The sequence below is a fragment of the Agelaius phoeniceus genome, chromosome 18 (genome assembly GCF_051311805.1).
Source record: "Agelaius phoeniceus isolate bAgePho1 chromosome 18, bAgePho1.hap1, whole genome shotgun sequence".
In the NCBI taxonomy this organism is placed as follows: domain Eukaryota; kingdom Metazoa; phylum Chordata; class Aves; order Passeriformes; family Icteridae; genus Agelaius; species Agelaius phoeniceus.
In genome coordinates, this window is record NC_135282.1 from 8348812 (window position 1) to 8370007 (window position 21196).

The 21196-nt window shown below is 44.5% G+C and overlaps 1 protein-coding gene across 1 annotated transcript in view; it reads left to right on the forward strand.

Moving 5' to 3' along the window:
* Positions 1-547: 547 nt before the first annotated feature.
* HIC2 (HIC ZBTB transcriptional repressor 2) overlaps positions 548-21196 on the forward strand; it is a 70788-nt gene continuing 50139 nt past the window's right edge. Inside the window, exon 1 of the mRNA XM_077187897.1 lies at positions 548-914. The gene's annotated coding sequence lies outside the window, so the exon portion shown is untranslated. The remainder of the gene's footprint in view (positions 915-21196) is intronic.

Consider the following 21196-nt stretch of genomic DNA (forward strand, 5'->3'; position numbering starts at 1 on the left):
GAAATGATGCAGGACCAGGGATGCAAAATACAAATAACTTTTCCCTCCAATATACTTCCTTAGGTAAATAACTAAAAAAGAAATGCACAAACCAAAACTTCAGATTCAGTGGGTGCAAAGGCCATGTCTGTATCTGTGCCCTGAATGATGCAAAATGCAGTGACAGTCCTTAACACACAGATATATGAGTGACAAAAAACTAATATGCAAATTGTGCTACACATGATGTTTCCTAAATTTGTGTGTAAAACTAATTTCAGATTCCAACACATGCACAAGCTATAATCTATATAATTTCTCCGAACACACACTTAAGAGCTCATCAGAGATGGGAGAAATAATCTTAATAAATGCCTTTTTCATTGCTCAAAACCTGGGAGGGAGCAGCAGTATTCGGGTTGCCGGGAGGCAGTGGTCAGGCTCCGGGCTGGGTTTCGGGGTGTGGGTGGCAGGGAAGGGGGGGCGGCTCGGGGTGGGGGGAAGCCCTGGTCCCTCGGTGGGAATTACTCAGATCCCCGTCCCTTTCCCAGCCCCGCCGCGGCAACATTTATTGCAAAAGCAGGAAATTGCTTATTACTAAACTAGCTGGCAAGGGAGCAGAGTCGATGCTGTTCCACAGTGGCACAGCACTTGCTTAGCTGCTGCTTCCCCTGCCTCTCCTTGTTCCGCTCTTTCTTCTTCTTCTTTCCCCTCTTTCTCTCCTCTCTCCCTCGCTCTCTCTTCTTTTTTTCATTTTGGCTTCTATTCAAATGTGGGTCAGGGGTGAGCGGCTCCCAACGTCACAAGCTTGCAAGATGGCGCTGGGAGGAAGGCTGTGAGATGAGGAACAGGCTGGTATAAACCGAGAGGACAGGAGAGGGAGAGGAGGAGAGGGGAAAGGGAAGAAAAGCTGCTGCTCCAGATGCAATAAGAAGGTAACGCGGCGCGGGCGCGGGCGGGGGCGCGGGTCCCGCGGGGCGGTCGGGCGCTGCCGGGCTCCGCGGTGCAGCCCAGCCCCGCTCCCCCGCTCTTTATTTGCAGCCCCGGTGATTTGCCCATCTGCACGGGTCCGCTCGGGAGAGTCGCCGGGGTGGCGGGGGTGTCCCCTTGTTCTCTGCCCTACATCAACCGTGCCCGGCACCGGCGGTACTTCCATTGAAAAAACCCGAGATGGTTTCTCTGCCCTTGCCCCCCTCTCTCCGTGCCCCGGGCCCCCTCCCCTCGCTCTCCGGGCGCGCTGCCCCGTTGCTTCGGGGGCCGGGGCGTGCATCGGTGTGCCGGCCACCGTGCCTGTCTGGAGCTTGCAAATGTTGGTTATTTGGTTGAAGCGGCTGGAAACTTTCCCCTCCTCCCGTGCCATTTGTGTGTGTGCGCACGGGTGTGCGCTGCCCCTTCCCCGGCGGCAGTGGGGTCGGGCCGGGGGCCGCAGCTGCTGCCCGCCGGGGCCGGCCGGCGTGGGGCTGACCGGCCCCGGAGCAGCCGCCTGCTCCACATCCCCACTCGTCCCTTCAAGTGAGCCGTATTGTATTTTATTTGATTTTATTTTTTCCCCGAAAGGAGGGAGCGGAGCCCCGGGGTGCCGGGGGGCGTGTTTGTGCCGGGGATCTGGCCGCATTGTGGAGGAGAGGGCAGGAAAGGGGCTCCCGGGACTTGCATCGCCTCCTTCCCGCCCCCCGCGGTCCATCCGCCGGGCTGCGAGGCGACGAGCCAGGCCGGCATCCCCCAACCCCAGCGCCGGCCCCAGCCCCACCGAGCACCCCCTGCCCTACCGGGACCGCGGTGAACTTTTGCCCTGGCTCCCCCCTTCCCCGCCGCCCCCCTCGGCCGCTCGGGATCGCGGAGGGAAGGACCCGCCGGCCCCGCTCGCTCTGCCCGTCGCTGCGGGTCTCTGGCTTTTGTTACGGCCCCATCTCGGACGTAATGGACGGAGCAGGATCGCGCACCCTCCCGCGGCCAGGGGCTCCCCGGACCCTGCCCGCCGGCTTTGTGCCCCGCAGGAAATGCACGTTCCCCGGCCGCGCTAGCCAGCGTAGAGCTGTCCACTCGGTTTGGGGAAAAAAAAAAAAAAAAAAAAAAAAAAAAAAGAAATTGTACGTCCAGGCTGGCAATGTTATTGCCGAGGCGCTCGACATCGCAATTGAGGGAACCGAGAGGGTTGGTTGCTGCCCGCGGCTGCCCGGTCCCGGGAGCACGGCGCCGCGGAGCCGGACCGGGCTCTGCATCTCCCGGCGCGCCGGTGCCGGTGCCAGCTCGGCGGCGGGGGGAGCGGGGCTTTTTGTGTTTTTCTGGTTGCATTTAAAAGCAAAGCCAAGCCGGCGGGGGGAGTGGGGGCGGGGGAGGCTGCGTGCCGGCCCCCTGCGCGGTGCGCGGCCCGGGAGCCCCGCGGTGCCCGCAGCGCCCAGCCCGCGCCCGGCCCCTTTGGTACGGGGCGAGAGCCGGCGGGGAAGTCAATTATTGACTTCTGCTTGGCCGGGTCCCAGGTGGAAGTGGGCACGGCGGCCGCGGGCGGCTCTCGGCGCGCCCCCCGTTATCGGGGCCGCCAGCCGCGCTCCTCCCGGGGGCTCCGGACACCGTGCCCGGCCCCGCCGCCGCCCGGGGAACGCGAATGTACACACGGGGTCCGGGCGCTCGAATCTTTCAGCTACGAAATCCGCAACCTTTGCGAACTCGGGTGGCCTGGGCGCTTCCAGAGACGGGTAACTTGGCGTTAGAATCTGCGAGTGGGGCGGGGGTAATACACACCTTTACACAGAATTAGTGAATTATATATGGAACCGTGTTTTAGCAGATGGTTACTGAAATCACTCAGGGTATTACTTAGTTGTTAGAATAAATCTGAGAGAGCAGCCAGAAACCAGTTAAGAGCATCAGAATTACATTCTGCTAATGAACTGTCCTTTGACCAAAACTGGTTTAAATTTGTTGCGGAATGTTGTTTATATTTGAATAGCTCCCATGTTTTTCCAGAAATTAAGGGGAAAACAATATGCAATAGTCACTTTCATTGGAAAATGTCAGAACTATGAGCAGATGTTTGCTATGCTTGATAAATACAGTGCATAAACAACTAATATTTCAAGATGACTTATTGCTATTTTTTATTACTCAGAACTATTGTATATACTACAGCGGCTCTGGAGAGAAAGCTGTAAATGACTCCTTAAGATTTCTCAGCAAATCTACATGAGGAAAATGACATATGGAAAGAAAATTGACTTATTTCCACAACTGCAAATGGCCTCCTTTTTGCGCCTTTTCATTAGCAATCTAATCCTAAAAGCATTAGGAGCAATTATTTGCAGTGGTGCCTGACATTCTAGGTCTAATTATTTAAATCAGTTTAACTTTTGATGGTTGACCCATTAGGTCAAATCTGTGTGCCCTTTGTTATATTTATTAAAAAAAAAAAAAAAAAGAGAAGGGGAGGGGGGTCTTCAAACTTGACACCTGCTACTGACATATCATTTTAGCTCTGGAGGAGATCAGCATTAAGAATAAGCAACCTCTTACATTTGTTACTTTCCATTCTAACATGGGTAAGGACACCCTGTGTAAGTGCCTTGTTCTTTGACATCTAAAATCCATTGCTTAATCACGACAGACTTGTGTGGCCGCAGGAGTGTAAGCAGGAGGAATGGGAGAGTATGAGGATATGGCAGGTTTTCCTTATGTCATGCTTCCTAATCTACGTGAAATGCAGATGAGACACACACATAAAAGGGATGATTTTTCAGTATTTCATGGGACAAGCTTCTTCCAAGGATCGGGGAGAGCTCTAAATCTTTAATGCATAAGGAAACAGCTCACGTTAGTATTCACATTTCTGGGTGGAATGACTTATGGATGTGTAGATAGTAATAAGTATTGCAAGATGCTTGAAGCACTTGGTATCACGTGATGTGCTGTAGTGTCAGTGCTGAATTGTTTGGCAGAAGCCGATGTGTGACAAGGGGTGGGGGGAGAGAGGAGAGAAAGAGAAGGTGAGAGGCCTTATTCCAGAAGGGTACATGTTCAATTTATTTTGATTAGTTGTTTAAAATAACTAGAAAACAACATAATGCTAAGCAGTTTGGCTTTGTAATGGATTTAAACTCTCTAAAACAGCTACCACAGCCCAAAATTGGTGATCACAGCATGAAATTTGAAGTTGTGAACAGCAGATCTTGCAATGAGAGTTGTTGTTTTCTAGCATCTTTACAGCCCATAGTAATTAAGAGCTGCCAAACATAAAGTGTATGTTGTGCATTCCTCTGACCTTGCAGAAAATAGTATGTGGCTATTCTTTGAGCCCCTGCTGCCTTTTTTGATGATAGATGTAGGGAAATGGGATGATGTTTGAAAACCGAGGTGCATTTGCCTTCCTATCAGAACTGTTTGTGCTGACTGCAGCATTTAACCCTGTCGTCCAGTCTGATGAACATATCACAGCTCGACAGCCAGAGCTATTGGTAGGAAGAGGTTGCCATGTTTTCTCTATAGAAAACCAGGTTTCCCATACCCTAACCAAATCTGACTGATAAAGTGCACAAACAACACTGCAGCTTCTGCCAACAGCCAGGGAAGAACATTGCCACAAAGTGACATTTCAGTGCTGCAGCAAATGTGGTGTTGGAGTGGAAGAAAGCAGAATCACATTTGTGCCATAGCCGTTATATTGGCTGCATTGTGACAGGCGAAGCTCAATGGGAAGGGCCCATTTCAGCATCAGCAGACATGCCTTCCCTGCTGGGCTTGGAGAAAAATTAACAGGGCTCAGCTGTGGCATTGCAACAACAGAGTGTCAGCCCAACCATAAGCAGGAGAATATATTTAAAAAAAAAATAAAGATGACTTCTTTGGTTTGGTGTGTATTCAACACCAGTGACTGAGCCATTAGGCCTTCTTATATTGGTTTTTGTCTTGCTGTACTATTGGGAGCGAGGACAATGCATTGCAATAGGGATTTCACTCTGCTGTGTGGGAGCTCATTGGCAAAGAAACTGCATTGGTTTGTTCAGGTCTCTTGCAATCAGCAGTGACAGTGTGCTTACTTCTCTCAAAAGCACCAGGACAATGTTAAAAAGATGTTCCTGAGAGTTTTATTTTCTTGTTCAGTTAGCATCTCCAAGTTCCAGCTGGTTTTAAGCTGGGTTTCTTTCCTTGAAGCATACGTGTATTGTGCTAGATGTCCAAACTTGTAAGTTACTCACGCTTGTTTGTAATTCCTGGAAAGAAAATTCACCCTCCAGGGCTGGCTCCCACAAAACAAGGAAGAAATGAAACAGTGAGGTCAATCCTGAATTTTAGGCTGATACAAAATGAGTTGTTACAATAGCTGTAAAGGATGAGGCTACAGCACAGCAATAGCTGTACCTGCTGTAAAGTGACAGGTGGGAGAAATTCTGTTCTTTTTCATCTGTGTTTGGATGATGGCCCAGTGCTGGCCACAAACTGCAATCCAGGATTAATCCTCACATAGTGTTTTCTTTCTATGTATCAGATTTCTCATTTTGTTAATAAGCACAGCCTAGCATGCACTTCAAGTCAGCTGTTCTGGAGTGGAAGCAACAGGGTTTGCTTTATTGAAATGATGGCTCTCATGCTTTCCTAGAGCCCGTATTGTTTGACCAGGGTAGGGCGGACTGTGATCCTTGTAATCACAAATCCTAAACAGGGATTCTAGTTACTGATTTTACTTAATGGAAAGGGGTGGGGAATGGAGTTTATCCAGGATTACATATGTATTATATCACATTTTCGGATGTGCACCCTGCGGATTTGAAGGGGCTAAAGAGTGATCTTTTCAACTAAAAACCTCATGCGGGCATTTGGAAATGGACCAATTGTAAGAAGCTTCCTTCACTTACTCTCTCTAATGGAGAAAAGACAAACTGAGCTGTCCTGCAGAAGCTGTCAGAAGACATGCACTGACAGCTAAGCTGGGAGAAGAAGGGTCTGAGTCTTCAACTGGCAGTAAGAAAAGTTTAAAAAAGTGCAGGGATTGGTTTCCTGCTCAAAACAGTCACCAGGGATCCCTCACAACGAAAGCATCCCTGAAAACAGGGCAAACTTCTTGCTTCTGTTGCTAGGTGTTCTGAGAGATCTGTGCAGGAGTCAGAACAACCCCTCTTGTTGTTCCAGCTTTAGACACTGTATGGAAAAATGTATCAGTGTTGTCCTCACCCAGGTTCTGGATGGGAGGTAGGAAACATTTCATGTCAGTGCGCTGGCCTGAGGCATTTGCTGTCCTTCAGTCCCCTGGGTAAAGGAAGAGGGGATGGCTTTCCATAATATATCAGTTTGCCCTATCCACTCCCTTCCCCCACTGAACCAAACACTGTGCAAGATAAAATTGTCTTCAAATCAGTCCTTTGCCATGAGTGTAAAAAGAGATACACGATGGAGTGACTGGGGAGAGGCCTCATGGTAAACAACCTGACTGCTTTTCATGCTGGGCTGGTCCCATTCATCCCTGGACCCGTTTAAGATGACAGGGGTGTACAGCAGATTCCTTCCCCTAAATGTGTGCTCATTTCCTGTTGGATAAAGAGCCATTCAGTGAGGGGATTCAGTTTTCCTGGAGTCACATAAAGACACTGCCATATAGTGGCAGTAGACACTGCCACGCACTTGCTGCAATTCCATCTGCTGTCAAGATGCCACCAGCCAGTTTGACAGTTTGGAAATCTTTTCTCTTGTTTGATAAAGAACAGAATAGAGTAATTTGCATTGTCAGTTTTAACTGAGAATTGAAATCAGCCAACAAGAAACCTTATTTTAAAGTTTGCTTGTTTGTCTATGTGGTAGTTACTCTCCAGTAGAAAGACTGGATCTTGCTGGTCTGTACCTATTAAAACATGTTGATGTGCAACTAAGATAACTTTAAAGTAAATTTCATGTTAAGCAGAAGGACAGGGTTAACACATTCAGGCTATGATTCAACATGCAAATCAGAAACAAAATTAATTTACTGTGTTATTGTTTCTGAGAAGTGACTCAAGAAACTTCTTATATAGAATTAAATTCAATGAAATGTTAAACCTGAAGATTTTAAGTGTTAAATAAAAATATTTGTAAAATACTTTCTGATCAAAATACTTTCTGATGACCTCCTGAGGCTGCTTCCTGTATGACTTATTCTGTGATTTTTATTCAGCTCCAATTTAAATGCAAAGCAAAGGAAGTGTTCTTTGTTGCTCTTTTCTGAGTTTGGAACTAGCAGATACTAGTTTCTAACACCTAGTTCTCATTTGGAGGGAAGTCAGCTTTCCTGCCCTTCTGCCCCTCCTCAAATCTCAGTTGCTTTCTGCAGTCTGAAAGAAGTGGTTATTGAACTAAACGGAAAAAACAGCCTCTCTGTCCCTTTGCAAGAGGCTCCTGGTGCACAGGGTTAGTTCACTGCCCAGAGTGGATGGAGCAGTAAAGTAGTGTCTTCTTCTGTGGAGAGAAAAATTGTCCTCAAAACTTCACTAGGGAAGACATATAATTGAAGAATGCTTTTTTAAAACAAGACCTGTTTAAAAGAAGGTTTGAAATTATGACAGTGTATAATGAGACTTAAACTTGTGCTGGTTTTATTTAATGTTGTTTCCCCTATCCCTGAATGGGTAAGGTGCTTTGTTATTCCTAGTTTCTGTTTACCCTTATAAAGTATCCAGAACAGTGCTCATGTGGAACTTCTTGCATCAAACTCCTCAAGTCCTTGAAAAAAGCTCTTTGTTCTTTTCTAGGCAGCTCAAATGTTCTTTGATAATGTGATATTAATGACATGATTATGCCCAGTCTTCAAAGAAAAACATGGATGTCCTTCTAGGCAGGGAAAATATCTACCAAAGTTGTAGATGGCAAAGAATCGACTAAAAATTGTAAATTTGTGTACACAGCTATGAAGTGTACATAGCCAGAACCATAGTACCAGAATTCTCAATAAAGGGCATGAGAGTTCTCTTGAAATTCTTCATATGTCAGCAGACATATGAAGTCTGAGTGATTTTTAAAAGTAATGTAAAGTATGACTTGAAAAGTTTTACCCAGAAAGCTTGGTTATAAGCGTTTGCTTTTATTAATTGATGCAGTGGTTGAATATTTGCCCACATTTAATTCTTCTGTGTGAGCTTGTGGTCCAAGGAACTCTGCTTCCATCCCTGATTTAAACTTTCCATATTATGGTCATGAAGGAAGTTAAGCAAGTTCAGTTTTCTTCATCTTTAAGTATGGAGAGTATGATGTCCTTGGTTTGTTTTGTGTATTTATCTTATAAATGCTCATCATATTTAAAAGTTTGCATAATGGGACCCTGACCTTAGCAACACTCTGTAAATGCTGTCATCATACACATAATTCTAATAAAGCTTCAAAATGGTAAAGTTGCCAAAGGACTAATGCTTTAGGATTTTGCAAAACCCATGACAAGGGAGGGAGGCTAAAGAAATCTCTCTAGTCATTCAGAAATGCTACATTTCTTAGTCTCCACTGTACCTTATCAAACAAGGCTTTCAACATTGTAATGAAAATTGAAACACGCCAGCTATAAAAATAACTCTCTTTTTGCTACAGGACTGAAACTATTAATGAAACTATATTCCCCTGCAGGGAGCACTGGGAGTTTTTGGAAGGTCTGTTCTGCACTGTCAGTCTCTTCCTGAAAATAAGTAAATGCCTCTAAATAATTCCCTTCAGGATGCACCAAGCAGCAGCTTGTATTTTTGTGTCTTCTCTCCTCAGGTTGCATGGTGCAATGCCAGCGCGCGGTGTGACGCAACAGTCTTGGAAATTCTTGGAAAAGCACTTCCGTTTGCTCTAGGTAGAAATTGTGTTGGCAGCAAAACTGACTCTGCTGTTTACAAGCTGGCAGCATTCTTAAATGAACTCCAAGAAAAGCAGTTTAATGTATGCGGTTCTGCATATCCATCCAAATGCAGAGGTGTTTGAGACTGTTGGCCTGTTATTATGGGTGGTGCCTTGGAGAAGGAATGTCTTGAGTATTTGCCCAAGTGTGGACCTCTTTTTAGCAGCTGTAGTCAGCTGGTTTATTCCAGTCAGGCTGGGTCTCCCAGTTTCTGTTTGCTGCTTGTAAGGTGATGGGTTTAATTGTTGTATTGATATTCCTCAGCCCCTGAGTGAGGGAAAAAGAGACCTGAGTGCAGAGAGAGGACCATCAGCATCATTCTGACAATCTTTATTTTGGTGGCTAAAACAGAACTGAGTATGAGAATTTGTTTGCCACTGACAGGTTGTTGGAATCTGGAAAAATAATTTCATGTGTTTGTACCTCTTCACCTCTGCCTGTGTAAAGCCATGGTATTTTGAAGATGGGCTGAATTTCCACTAGCATTTAATGAACAGAAAATAGCAATAGTAACTTCTGTTTTCTAATATTTCACCTTGTTAGTTGTGCAAGAGGATTTCAAGCTGAATGCCGTACTAATAATTCAGAGTCTTGCAAGTGGAACCAAATGCAGAGAAAACTAGTACTTCTGATAGAGCTGTAGTACTTGAAATCATGCATGGAGGTGTAACTAACCATAGAGGACAGTCATGGAAGGAAAATATATTTTAAGGGTCCGCTGAAACACTGATCATTGGAGTATGGAATTAAAATATTTGCCTATCCAGAAAAGACATCCCTTCAACTCAAAGATTTCACAATGCTTTCATAATTAGTAATCTGTGACTTACAGTTGGGTCTCTGGCATATTCATGTAACTTTTTCTGAGATGTTTATATGGCTTTCTGAAAGCTGCAGAAGAGTACGGAACAGAAGCCATGGCCACAGCCCAGCAAACCCTTCCACTCCCATTAGAGGCAAATGACTGATTAAGCACCTCAGTTTCTCTGTTTCACTTGTAATAAATAAAACCTTCTTCTCCTTTCCAAATTTTGAGAGTTCATATGAAGTGGGACCTCTGCTACATGACACCAACTGTTCCATTTCAAAAGACTTATCTTATCAGTTTTCTACCTAATGCCCAGAGCGTCTAATACTGTATGCCAGAGGCTTGGGATGTTCCCTATCCTTTAACTGGTTGGACAAGAAAGGGGGAAAGGAGTCCAAGTGAGTTCAAGCAAGTTTCCATGTGCATCTGCACTGCCATTATTCAGAACATTTGCCTATTTGTGCTCGCTTCCTCTGTGGTTACACATGGACTCCTGCTACCTCTGTGTTTACCTAAAAGAGCTTGGGTTGTACCCTCACCAAAAACTGAAAAACCCAAAGCACCCTCCCTAAAACTTCCTGGAGCAAAAGCAAAGCACATCCCCTTTTGGGGCAGAGGGGAAGTCACTGCATTTCAATGGCTTTGACCATCAGAAGTGGTGAGTGGGAGGGTATCTGACAGCATTAGTGCTGTAGATTGACTGGCTCGGGTCACATTTTTGTAAGTGAGAAGGTAGCAGCTGTCCTTTGAGGCATGCAGGATGCAGCATTTCAGGGGAACTTGCAATTTTTTTTCCCATAAGAACTGCTCCATGCTGTGCCAGGCCTCCTCTGTGTCTTGGCAGGGGGAAAGGGGCTGGGTGGCCATCAGGAATGCTTCTGATGGCACAGAGGAAACAAGTCTGCCTCTGCTAAACCTACACATTACTGGAGACTAACCAGTCAAGTTTGTTGCTTTAATTTTAACTTCAGGGAAGGAAGGATGGCAGCATCTCAAGTGAAGTCCATGTAATGCCAGAGTGTGGGATTTCTGTAATTCAGTGCCTGTTGTACTGTATTTTAAGAAAAAGCTTGAAATTAGAGAAGTGGAAAGATAATATGAATATGGTGGTTTTGTAATAAAATAAATATACAAACAGTGCAAACTGGTTGTTGGTCAGATCACAGTCTTCAAGGGAAAATGTCTTTAATAGATGTCATTGTAAGGCTAACACTGCACTTGGCACCAAAAATTAGATTTAATGCTATAAATGGAGATAAAGCCCATTGCAGCTGACAATATACTTCCAGACCATGTCCCCAGCTAAAGAGCTTGCAGTGCAAGGCCCAAATAGGTGCTGTATAGATAACTGGCTGGGGGGGTCAGATTCTGCAAATGCTTACTCAGGCACTTTGCTTGAACTCGGTGTGACTGCTGGAGTAAGAGCTTGCACAATCCAGCCCTAGGAGTGGAGCTGGAGCCTTAAAGCTGTTGGGTAAAACAGAACTGCTTGGGGGGTTTATTTATTTTCCAGCTGCCTGGTGAGGCAGGCTCTAAGTAGAAGCCCACTTCCGACCCTGACTTGCATGCCTGTTTATTTGCTGTAATCACCTGTAACCTAAAATTGCAAAACTCCTGTGGATACACTAATGATGCCTTTGTAAAGTTCTCCTAGCAAAAATTCAACTGGATTTTAAAAGCACATGCTTCTTTCAAAACACTTAGCTGTAAAGTTCAGTCCTGCCAGCCTGGTGGGCTGAGAACATTTTGGAAAAGGTCAGAGGGCTACATTGGATGCTTTGGGTCCAATTTCCCAGGATGATTTGTTGCCTGCACTCTTTGAAGGGAGTGCAGCACCTGCAAATCCTCTTCTGGGGATTCCCTTAAAATGTGGGGAAGCCTCCAACAGGTGTGTGGAGCTGGCATGGCCTTGGCCCAAGGTGGGAGAGGTGTGGCTGGGGCACGTCTGAACCTGCACTTGGGCTGGAGCAGGGAATCAAAGAGGCTGGAAGTGGTGGCTGTTCTCAGCTCCTCTCATTCCCCTGAGCACAGGGAAGGGATGCTAACCTTCACCAGCCAGAATTCAGAAGCTGGTCTATGTGGTTCTGCAGCCTGCTTGGAAGTAGCAGTGGGCAAGGGAGTTGCAGCTGCCTGTCCCCCCCTCTGAGAGGCAGCGGGTTGGCTGCCGGGGCAGATGCTGACTAATTGTATCAGGAAAGAAGTGGGAGGTGATACAGCTGATTCAGATCCCTGCTTTAAAAACCCAGAGCCAGGCTGAGTGAATACCTGATTAATGTATTTTCTTCTCAGATTCATTTGCTTTGAGGTCACAGTTCAGAGGCTCAAGAGAAAACAGGCAAGACATTAGGAGCCTCGCTGGACGTGTCACACACTCGCTGCCTGAGTGCTCTCCGTGCAAAAGGCTCTGACACAGGAAGTCCCAGATACACTGCGCTGTCAGGGAAGGCTCTGGCTGGCAAGTCTGCTTGGGTAGGGGTTTGAATCTTTAGTTTTCTTAGGAGGCAGTTGCCTGGTTGTTATTGAGAAGTTATTCCTTCTGATGAGTCATTGGATTTTCTTTGTAAGATCTTTCTGGCTTATTTTAAACTTAAGGTTAACAAGGCATTTCTTTTGCTTTCATTGAAAAGAGTGTAAGCACTTCATCTGAGTAGGAAAGAAAAGCATGGTTATTCATAGTAAGTCAGTCTCTACAGTGAATAACTGAACAAAAAAAAGTCCAACTGGAAGAGTACATTAATGCTACTGAGGACAACAGACTTTAAAATTCTGTTCATCCGCAGAAGTCACAGAGAAAAATATGTTTTCTCTGTCCTGCTTCTTGTCAGCGGATTTGTCAGAAAGAAATCTACCTCCTTCCCAATCTAGTTTGCAGAGTGTATTTGCTCTTCAAGAACAAGTCAGCACAGTAATCCTGTTTCACGTTAACTGTTATGAAATATGGTGTTAACATTTTAGCCCTATACTGGCAGGAAATGGGATTTAAGATATTTTTTTTCTCTGAGTAAAAAAGAGTTCAGGAGCAGGATTTAAAAATAAAAGATCCTTACAATCCTCTCTCTGAGTCAATTTCCATAGCTTAATCTTTCAATTCATCTCATTTGCCTATTATGCAATTTGGCTTATGATTTTAACTATGATAGTCTTTAAATATAAGTTGACACTTTAGATCCCTATGCTGGCTTCAACTCCTAGTCCATAGTGTCTGCTTATTGAAATTTATGCTTTGGTTATCTAACCTGTGGGATTCTTTTCTTCTTCTCCAGTTGTGCACATACTTGCTTTTTCCAACCATTCCTACATATTTGTTGTATCACTGTAATCTCCTTGTTCTCTGGGCTGTGTTTATTCCTGTCTGTTTTCTCTGTCTCCTTCCGTACAAATTTTACACCATGCTTTGGGCTGTCCTTCATAAATACAACAGTAATTTCTTCACTGTAAGCTACTGCAGAACTATGGAGAGCCACCAAATAGTTGCAAGTTACATCCCTGTAAGTGTTGGTGTGGCATCTGTTTGTGCATGGAGACTCTCTTTAGAACAGGATCTGTCTTTCAAAAGTCTCTGCAAATGCTCTTCCTTATTATAATACTTCAAGGTCACTTGCCAGAAATATTTTTTTTCCTGAGTGTATGAAACTGAAATCCCAATAAACGAAGTATCACTGCAGATGCATTTAGGAACAGGGAAAATTAGGAACTTCCACTGTTAGTTGCAGGAAAATCTGGCTGTTCTCTTGACAATGGCCTTCAGCTTCCCTTAGTATACTTTAAAATATTTGATTAATTCTTCTGGAGCAGAAGAGTCATATGACAGAGTTTTAAGGAATAATTCAAAAGAGACAGACTTCAATGTATTGCTGCTTTGTCTTGCCAAATACCAGTGGTTAGATTGAAGCCCCTGATTGTACAATTCCCACTTATTCTTGACATCAAACCTCCAGCCTATGACAAGGTCTTGCTTTCTAGAACTGCATGTCCTTACATCTGGGGGAAACTTGTGACTGATGGAAGGTTTGATATCAAATGCTCTCAAATCCCACTGAAATCAGTAAGCTGAGGGTGCTGATTGCTAAGATCAGGCCCAAGATCAAAAATGCAATTTAGAGATCATATCCCTCCTGCAGCTGGGTCACAGAGCCTTAGAGAGATGCAGTAGTTTCTTTCCCTGCCAGGGACAGTCCTGAGCCCTCTCATTAAATTGTTCATTATTTGTTATACACATATGTGCATTCTTTCTCTGTTTAAAATATACATGCATAATACTAGACATGAGTGTTTCTGTGTGCAGTAGCTGTCAAGGTACACTTGACATTCAGTTACAACAGGAAAAAATGGGTTTTGGTACTTAGTGCTGAATAGCAGAGGCCAACTCATCAAGTTTTTCTGTTGCAAAAATGCTAGGTCTGAATTTCTTGAACAGTGTGTCTCTAATGCCCCAGAGACATGACTGCACATGTGAAGCACATGAAGGGGAAGACACAGGACATGAATTTTTCTACAGGTTTTAACAAAGCCAGAATCTTCCATGCCCTCTCAGCTCTGCCACACAGAACAAAAGCCCCAGGGGTTTTGTTTCTAAAGTCATTTGAGAGCTGCCAGCACAAAATGAAAGCCCCAAGGGTTTCTCCAGTCATTGAAGGGGCACCCACCACCTATAAATGTGAAAATGCAACTGAGCTGCACTTTGAAAGTGAGAGGGCAGTGGCCTGGCACAGTCACTGTGGGAGTCACTGAACTAGCAAGAGTGACACAGTGTGGAACTCCTGAACTCCTGCTTAACCAAGTAGTTTGTTTAAGCAGTATGTGACTGACTGCATGCTGCTGGGCCCCACATTCTTAATGCTCCCCTCCCACCTTCCCTGTACCTGTGCCTAAGTCAGCTCCCCTTTGGGGATGCTTGATGTGGCACAAAACCTGCTGGAAAATCCTGAAGTCAGGCTTCATTTCAGACCTGGGCATGTAAAATGCCTGGCTCTAACAAGAAACCTGAGCTTTCCTCCACTGATTTTTAGGTGGGACTGCCACCACGGTGTCTGGAGGTGGGGGTTCCATGGCTCTGTGAGTGTGGGCTGGTCCCAGCATGGGCTCCAGGAGCAGATGGGCCATGGCAGGGAGCAGCTGCTTTCCCAGAGACCTCGGCTGCAGCTCCCCCTCAGCCAGCAGGGCTAAGGCACCCTGGCAGAAGTGGGAGGGCAGCCTGGGCAGTGCCATGGCTCGCACAGGAGCAGCCTGGGCAGTGCCAGGGCTCTCAGAAGAGCAGTGTGGGCAGTGCTGGGGCTCTCAGGAGGGCAGCATGGGCAGTGCTGGGGCTCTCAGGAAGGCAGCCTGGGCAATGGGGTTCTTGCTCCAGCCCTTGGCTGCCTGAATTCCCGGCAGGCAGAGCTGCTGCGTGGCCGCTGTCACGGACAGTTGCACCTGATGTGTGGGAGTTACTTGGCACATGGTGGATGTAGTTTCCCATTGATTTTTGGTGGAATTGATTTATAGAGCTATTTAATGGAATTGATTCTTTTTACAACTTTTTTCCCCTCTTAAAGACCAATTGTTTTTCTTGACTGATGGCTGCAGGTTTGTGTTTATGTATTAATATGCTTGTGCACCCACAGTCCCAACTGTGTTCTCTCTACTCAAACTGCAGAAGAAAGTCTGAATCTCAAATGCCATCTTAAATTTTAATATTATGTTTGATGTATGACCTGGGATAAATTAAACGTGCTAGCACTTGCAAGATGAAATCCTAGTGGTGGGTATAACCACAAAGCAGTGTTCTATTAAGCCAAGGACTGTCGAGAATGTCTGTTGTGGTTGTGTCTGGGTTACGAGTGGCTCCCTTTGGTTTAGTGTAGGTGGATATTTTTATTCTGCCTGGCTTGTGAACAAGGGGATGAAACTTCAGAATTTACCTACAAGAGGAGTAAGGCTCTGCTGACTTTTCCTTTACAAGCCCATAGGTTGGAACCACATTTTTATCCTAAACCCAGTATTTTTATTGTATTTTAATGTATTTCATTGATTGTTACTCCAAAGTGGTTTGTATTAAGGAAACTTTATATATATTATACCCAGAGTAGTATTATGAGAAAGTGTGAATATCATAATTCTCTGTTACTGTTTGTACTTTGCAGGTCAGTTCTGTCAGTAAGCTTCAGTGGCAAATTTGTGTTGTGGTTTTGGGATTCTTTGTTATTCCCTTCCTTTCTGTCTTTCCTCTTTTAAGAACACTGAAATAAACATGGGCAGGATCCTTACTCTGGGTGGGACTCCTGAGCAGATATGCCACCCAGATTTCCAGATCAGAGAGATTTTAAATGTGTGTGCTGAGGGCTTAGGGTCCAGCTAACAACTGCCTGTCAGAATACAACAAAATAATCTCTGAACTAGCCAGCACCCAAGTCATACAAGAAATTAGTAATCCAAAAGTACCTCCTTGAATGGCAAAGTGAAACAAACATTAACTGTCACCGTTGTTGTGTGTGATCCCTGTGTGAAATTTAGCTAAGCAATCTGGCAGCTGTATGGAGCACTAACTGGATCTTCCAAGTGCTCTGATGTGAGCCCAGTACATTTGGGTAACCTAATTATCACCACAGAAGTGAAAGGGATAAGAGACAGCAGTAGTCAACATCCTATTTGAATAGAAAAGCTCTGAACTTCATCACTGCTTATGAAAACTTCCGCCCATGGCCAGCTGTAATCTGGAGCCATCTAAAAACTGCTGAGAATCCAGCAGGGCTCACTCCTGTGCATCTACCTTACATTGTGAGTTTAACAGGATGGCCAAGAATAATATCATTAGGATGCTGAGTGTGCAACTGCTGCAGGAGTGGGCTGTCCATGTGAACAAAGATTAGCAGGAAAACTGTAGATGGTGGATGCATGATGCAGAGCAGATAATAGCAGAGTATCCTTGTATCTGCAGCTCCAAATACCACGCACCATTAATTTTGGAAAAGGACTCCAAATGTAAGCAAATTGCTTTGACCCAGATTTAAACTGGTAAAGGAAGCTGAATTCACAGGCAAGGCAATATGGGCCCTTTTGCAAAGCATGGTATTCAAATGTGGCTTGCTTAGAGAAACTTCCAACAACAATCAACCTTCACCCTGTGCCCCAGAGGACCGCCAAGACTTTACTCAATGTCAGAGTGATCCTAAATGCCAGTCTTTGAGAGAGAAAACTGTATCCTTGCTTTGTAAATGAAACTGCAGCAGTTGAATTATACTGTAGTTTTACCGAGGTGTTTCATATACCACAACCACATTGTAAACGAGATTTTGTTTGCTTGGAATCACCCTAGTGATTTGTAGTCTGTCTCTGGCAGATGTGTCTCTCCCTAACCATCACATGCCCTAAGCAATTATGCAGAGTTAACAAAACCTAGAGAAGGCAACTGCTCTTATCTGTCTTGCCCCATGCCAAGTCTTTGCCTTCTACTCTCTGCTGGGAAATAGTACAAATTCCAGGCATTCTTTGGAAGGGAGAGGGTTAAATTTAAAGAGAAGGGTATCTTGTCTTTCACCACTACTGGGATGGAAAGATTTTAACTCTGCCTGTTCCCCAGAGGTGCTTTGTGTGATGATATGTCCTTGTGGGATAGGTTGGACATTAAGGATCTGAACTGCCAAGTTTCTTCATTGTCATATGGACAGATTCAGGACATCAGAAGAAGCATTTACATGAGAATACATGATTTCATAGTTGGTGTTATGTAAATTGGACTATCTTTGACTTAGGAACTGCAGAACCCTAAGGCTGTCACTGGGCTGTACCAGCACAATCTCTTCCCTGAAGAATGTTCCAGTCTAAATAGTAGATGGTAGTAGATAGTAGATAATAGTAGATAGTAATAGTAGGTAATAGTAGATAGTAGATAGTACAGCTAAAGGGGAGAGAGGAAGCAGAGACACAAACAGATGCATTATTTGGCCAAGGTGGTGTGACAGATGTAAAGAACTAGGAGGAGAACCTAAATGCCAGTTACAGTTTACTTTGCTGCCAGAATAGGCTACTGTTATTATAGCACTCTTTTTTTTATCCTTACTCTTCCAACTAAATTAACTTTCCTTGCCTCAAGGATTGACACAGTCCCTGTACAGTCTTCTGGCTATCTTAGCTATTCCAGAGAACTGGAACAACAAGCATATAAACAAGTCACTGCACATTGACTGATCATTGCTTACTCTCTGTTCTTGAGGCTTTAGCTCATGGCAGTGAGAGGTAACCAGTTACAACCTAGGACAAAGCCAGCCACACAGGTAGCAGTTGCTTCTGGATTTGCACAGCTACTCATCAGTCCTGCTTGTTCTAGAGATGCCTACCTTGCATTTTGGTCCGCAGGCTCCTGGTGCCAGCCCACATGGGGTGAGGCCAGGTAGCGCCAACACCACCTCAGGCTGCTCTGGCTCCACTTCAAATCTTCATGGGTACCGTGCTAGTGTTAAAAATTCCTTACCAAGCTTCTACCTTACAAAGGGACTGCATTTCTGTAATGCCTGGATTTGGAAAGCTATGAGATGGAAACAAATATTCTCCAGAAGATGATAAACAGGACCAAACAGTTACTTACTCTTTGTGTGTTGCCTTGGTAAATTAAAAAACTTCCATGTATTAAATGATGCAATTGCAAATTCCTTACAAAAAATAAAATGTCTGTAATCAGATAATGGTTGCTCTGGTGCTAGTGGTAATGTGGCATAGAATATCTCTTGGTTTGGCTTCCACGATTCAGGAGTGAGGGGAACTGGAATGGTGTTTACTGAGCCAATAAACTTCTCACTAAACATAATTCATGAGCTCTAGCTGGCTAATAACCAGGACCTCAATGCTCTAACAGTTGGCCCCATACATATTAAAACAAAGCTTTATTTGAAGTGAAAACTTTTAGAAAAATAAACTTCAGGATTTAGTGGCCTCTAATATTGTCCGCCTCCACAGGCCATGAGAGATCCCATAACCAGAGAGAAGGTTTTAAAATATTTCTATTGCAGTCTCTTTGACCAATGCTGAAAGACTGCTTGCTCCAGAGATTGCCTTGGCATAATTTTTTGTTTGCTGTTTCCAAACATAGAGGAATCCATATGCTTCTTTTAAAATAGCACTGTGCAGGCATTTTTCTTCCCTATTTATGTTAAAAAGAGTTTCTGCTGGCCATTTGAGTGCTCTAGGCAGTCAGCATTCTTCAGCTCTATGAAAAAGCTGAAGAGCTGAAAGAAAGTTTACTCTCTCTAAGATGGCATTAAAAAAATTGCTTCCATAACCTTTCTTACAGTCCTAGTTTTTCTCTGGAGAGATCTTCATCTGAACAGGTTTATTTAAACACTTGCTAGAGTATGTATCAGGATTTCCCTTCCTCTCCTCATGAATGAAAACCTGTGATTCTGCAGGTTCACTCAAAGAGTGCTCTTCCTTGCAGCACTACAGAACTTCAGATCTGGATTGGCTTCAGATCCCCATCATTTCCCTGTGTGTAGAAGAGTATTCCTGTGTTCTGTGTTTGTTTAGTTTCCCATGAATTAAATTTACATTCTTAAAGAATCCTGAGCAGTGCTCAGAGGGGTGTGGGTGAATGGTGGCTCTGCTCTCTGGGGCACGTGTAATTTGTACTGGGGCAGAGCAGTTCATTTTTAAGGACTGGGAATCACTTCATTTAGATTTCTGCTAATGGTTTTACCTTCTGGGGAAGCCTTGCCACTCTGTGCTGCAGCTTCTTTCTTGGATGGGTGACGAAACAAGGCCTGCCTGCCTCCTGTCAGATGCTTTGAAGTCTGTAGATGAAAGATATCATATGAATGCAAAGTACTTGCCAGTTAATGTCAGCAAGTCATTTTGCTTGTACCTTGATGAAAAAAGCTTTATTGTCAGTTTACAATGAATTGATCTGCATATGCACCAGTAGTTCTTTCCCTTTTACTTAAATCTTTTGGAAAATTACATTGACTACCTCTCAGAAACATAAAGGGAGGTTAAATAACAAGCAATAAAGATTATCAAGGAAATTTCTCATCATGTGATACCTTGAAGATAGTAATATTTTGAAAGGGAAAGAAAATAACAATTATGCTCAAGGATTTTCTACTAAATACTGTTTCATTCCCTGTCTTTCGGGGATTATTTTCTCATGCAGAGCTAAACCTAGTTCCATCAATGCATAGAGAAGTTCTATTATTATACACTGATTTGATAAGATAATATAATTAGTGTCTTGGTCCATTGATGCAGACCTCTACTGTCCAAAACCAACATTAGGTTATTAAATCAATTCTTGTATTTGTTACAGTAATAAGATAAAATAGCATTATTTAGATACCGCTTGTCTAAACTCAGATAAGTCATTCAACCGTATCTCTGTTTGCTTATCCACATTCTTCTTCTGCTTTTAAAAACCAGCACAAATGCATGAGACAGTTGCAGGCTTTGGATTTCCTGGTCTTTATTGTTTGGTGTGGCAAGGTCTTCCCTGTCAGTTATTTGTGTCTTGTCTGTGTGGCTCTGCCTGCTCTGTAGCAGATGGGCACTGAGGAAATGATGGCTCCCGTGGATAAATGCAGCAGCAGCAGCTGCTCTCAAGGAGGGTGTCCATGAGCAGGCCACAAGTGAGATGGTGTCCAGGCAGCTAATCTGGACAGATACCTACTGGCAATTTCTGCTGACACACAGATCAGGAGACCTGGAATTGATGGCACAGAGCCAAAGTCAACTGAGAGAAGAATTTTTAGGTAGAAAGGCAGGTCTGAGTTTCCCAAATTACAGTTGTCTTGGGGAGCTTGGGAGCCTTCTGGCTCCAGAGCAGGAAGAAGAGGCTTTGCCAAATGCCCATGTCAAGTATAAATGCTCTCTCAAGCCCCTAGTTCATAGACTGATACAGTTATTTAATATTCTGCTGGAAGTAGGTTGACTTACTCAAAGTTTGTACGAATTGGTTTTGTAGGTAACCTTTGATGAGTTTTGTTTCCTGGTTGTGGGTTTTTTTTTTTTTTGGGTCTAAAGGCACAGATCCTATAGGACAATGACTGATCCAACCTGATGTTAAGGGACCATGGTGCCTGGCGAGATCTGTTGTTTTTAACAATTCTGCTCTGTCCCCTTGTTTTGTAACACATTTATTTGCATAGGTACATCCTGCTTCTTGCACATGTGAGGACTTCCAGGATGAGGCTGAGCCTTGCTCAGCTTTGTTCTCAAATTCTGTGGTGGAACACAGGACTCTTTGAGAGTGCAGAGGGCCAAGTTGTGCTGCTATGTGCTCCTGGTGTGCTGCTGGCATGACTGTGCAGGGCCAGACAGGGAGGGAAGGCTGTTTAATGGGGCCATGTGTTATTGGAACTTGCCATCTAACATTCCTCTCTTTCCCCAGTGTGTTCTCCCCCTTCCAAGCTGGAATGCAGTAATTGCCATACCAGAAAGAAGCCATGATCTGTCTGTCTAGCCTGGCATCCTTTCTCTAAGAGAGGCAAACACCAGATGCTTGAGGGAAAGGTACAAGAACTCCTAAAACAAACAAATATGGTATAACTTGTGCATAGAGGAAGTTGGTGGTTGGTTTATACCCTGAGGTGAGGGAGTTCCTAGCCTTTACATGAGTGTGT